General features: G+C 29.7%; 1 non-coding gene across 1 annotated transcript; it reads left to right on the forward strand.

The window, feature by feature from the left end:
• Positions 1-259: 259 nt before the first annotated feature.
• Positions 260-366, forward strand: LOC139846355 (small nucleolar RNA R71). The gene has a single exon (XR_011759068.1). It is a non-coding gene; the product is annotated as a small nucleolar RNA R71 (small nucleolar RNA).
• The last annotated feature ends 2,622 nt before the right edge of the window (positions 367-2,988 follow it).

The raw sequence follows: 2,988 nt of genomic DNA on the forward strand, positions 1-2,988 counted from the left end.
AACTTTTTGAATTGATTCGACAGTGAATCTATGGTTGTGTTGTTGTCTTCATTTTCTTCAAGGCTTGCCACCGTCCTTCTAGGTAGTTGATCTCTAGACGGTGCCCATTCAAAAGTATGAACTGACATGTCTTCTAACATGTCATACGCTTGATTTGGTGATTTGTACATAAATACTCCTCCAGCAGAGGAATCAAATATACCACGAGTATGTTCATCAATACCACGATAAAAAGTTTGTACTATTTGCCCTTTTTTGCAATCCGTGTAACGGACAATTTCGTAACATTCTTTTTAATCTTTCCCATGCATCATAAAGAGTTTCATCTGATTTTTGTTTAAAAGTGGTGATTTCAGTTCTAAGTCTTTCGGCTTTTGCCGATGGGGAAAATCGGGTAATGAATTTTTCTCTTAATTCGTTGAAAGTTGTGATAGAATCAGGTTTTGATGCTTTCAACCATGCTTTTGCGTCTCCGATTAACGAGTATGGAAAAGTTCTTAACTTAAATGCATCTGAAGAAACATCTTTGTTTTTATACAGTTCACATAAATCTTCAAAACCTTCTAGATGTTCTATCGGATTATTATTAAGTCTTCCGTCGAATTGGTTCTCACGTACCATGTGCATAAACTGCCCCTTGACTTCCCAGTTTTCAGCCTCAATTTCAGGTCTTCTTATAGGTGCAAGTGCGAGAGGGGGAACAGTTTGTCTGGTATTCCACATCGGTAGATCATTTGGATCAGGTGTTACTTCTGCCATTTCTTCTTTAATGACGATGGTTTCAGGTTCAGTTTTGATTTCTGGTTGACCACTAGTGTTTCCTACTTGTTTTTTGATATTTTTCGGTGTTTTCGGTTGACTAGTACTACCTAATTTTTGTTGTTTTTCTTGTTTTAATCTTTTGTTCAAGTTTCTTTCAGGTTCTGGATTAAGTGCAATGAGTTTAGGATTTCCTGAACGGGTCATACAATTGAAAAATTATATGTAGTCTTGAAGGATTTATTCACTAAGTGTATAAACATTGAACTTTCTTGAAAATGAATTTTCACGAAAGGATTGAATAACTAAAAACAATGATAAAAACCTTTAAACAAACAGATTTTCCTTCTGATTTTGCCCACGTTTTGAATAGCCAAAAGATGCAGCAGAGGGGCAGGATTCGTTTGGTCTCAATATAATTGAGTACTGTTTGGCTCCAATAACCCAGTCCACGTACAAATCCAACTATTACTATGAATCAGAAAAATTATCTATTTATTTAACTGCCAACTTTCCCCGGCAGCGGCGCCAAAAAGTTGATGATGAAAGATCGTGTCCTTTTATTTTGAACGGATTTAGATTTAATTTATTACACGAATTGGTTGTGATTAAATGGCTTTTTTATGATTTCGGATTGATTTCACACATATAGGCAACTTTGTCCTATCCGTATAGTAATATTTTATTTGGTAAATCCTGTTCGCTCCACAGGGAAATGGAGTTTTCAAGTGTTTTAATTGTTAAAAGTTAAACTATTAAAATGGGGGGGTTTTGGATTAGGCTTTAATTATAACTAAACGCAATTTAAATTTAACTAAAATGAAATAACTAAATTAACGAAACTAAATAAAACTACAATTTATACTATTTTGTAAAAAGTAGAGAAATAAGATTTTTCATGGCAATATAGTAAAATAGTAAAAAGTAATTAAAGTTTACAATATGGTAAAAAGTAATACGGTAAAAGTAAATAAAATTTATCTGCGTAGTAAAAAGTGAAATTGATGAGATTTAAAATAAAGTAAAGTAGTGGCTACTAAAATATGTCCCCTCTGGATTATGGATTGTTTTTAAGTTCGATTACGATGTTTTAATATATATCCTTATATTTTATCTTTCGATTTATAAAGATGTAACTAACTAAAATTAAATCTAACTTTCGTTAGATCTTGTTTTAGCGAATTAAATTATACCCCGACTATTCAAATTGAGATTTAATCCTGTTTTAACTTTCGCTAATATCAAAATTATAACGGTCTTCCCTTTTTATAATTACACGATTATATAAACTATAATATTACCCAAACCACCGAATCACACTTCTAAATTGTTGTCAATAATTTGTCCATATGTCCGTCTAGATCACTGAGGTGTTGAAGCATAATTTATGTAAATTTAATTAACTTTCGCTTAATCAATTTAATAAATTATGTGATAGAGGTGAAAATATTAAATTATATAACAATGGGTCGGTGATTAAACTCAATGTTAAAAATAGTCAAAGTTACATCATAATATTATAATATGGTTCAATTCGTTCGTCCAGAGGTTCTACATTTTAGTTACCACTATGGTTATTTAGTTGGACAATATAACGGCATAAAAATATAAATTATATAAAGTGGACATGGTAACAATAATAATAATAATAATAATAATAATAATAATAATAATAATAATAATAATAATAATAATAACAATAGTAAAAATAACGATAATAACGATACGTGAAAATAAAGTTGGGACGTGGAGACTTACAGCGAGTTGGAACGGTAAAAAGTGATATTATTAGCGTAGCGGTACACGGACAGAACTCTGACTTAAAAACCCGTAAATTAAACGTTAAAATACCCAAACTAAACTTATCTTAAACTAAAATAATAATTATAATTTATAAATATAAATATATTAGAGAGACAGAGATTGAATGTAAATATGTAAAAATTGTGTATTTCTTTCGACAGAAGCTGGAGCTATTTATAGATTTTTTGTGTTTTTGATCCCCATGCAAGTGCATGAGGTTTTAGTGTATTTGCCATGCACTTGCATGGGCTTAATTTCCAGCTCAAGTTCTTTTGGCTTCATACTCGTCGACATAGATATATAATATATATATATATATATATATATATATATATATATATATATATATATATATATATATATATATATATATATATATATATATATATATAATTTATAAATAATTTATATAATTATTTAAATATT

The sequence above is a fragment of the Rutidosis leptorrhynchoides genome, chromosome 4 (genome assembly GCF_046630445.1).
Source record: "Rutidosis leptorrhynchoides isolate AG116_Rl617_1_P2 chromosome 4, CSIRO_AGI_Rlap_v1, whole genome shotgun sequence".
Taxonomy (NCBI): Eukaryota; Viridiplantae; Streptophyta; class Magnoliopsida; order Asterales; family Asteraceae; genus Rutidosis; species Rutidosis leptorrhynchoides.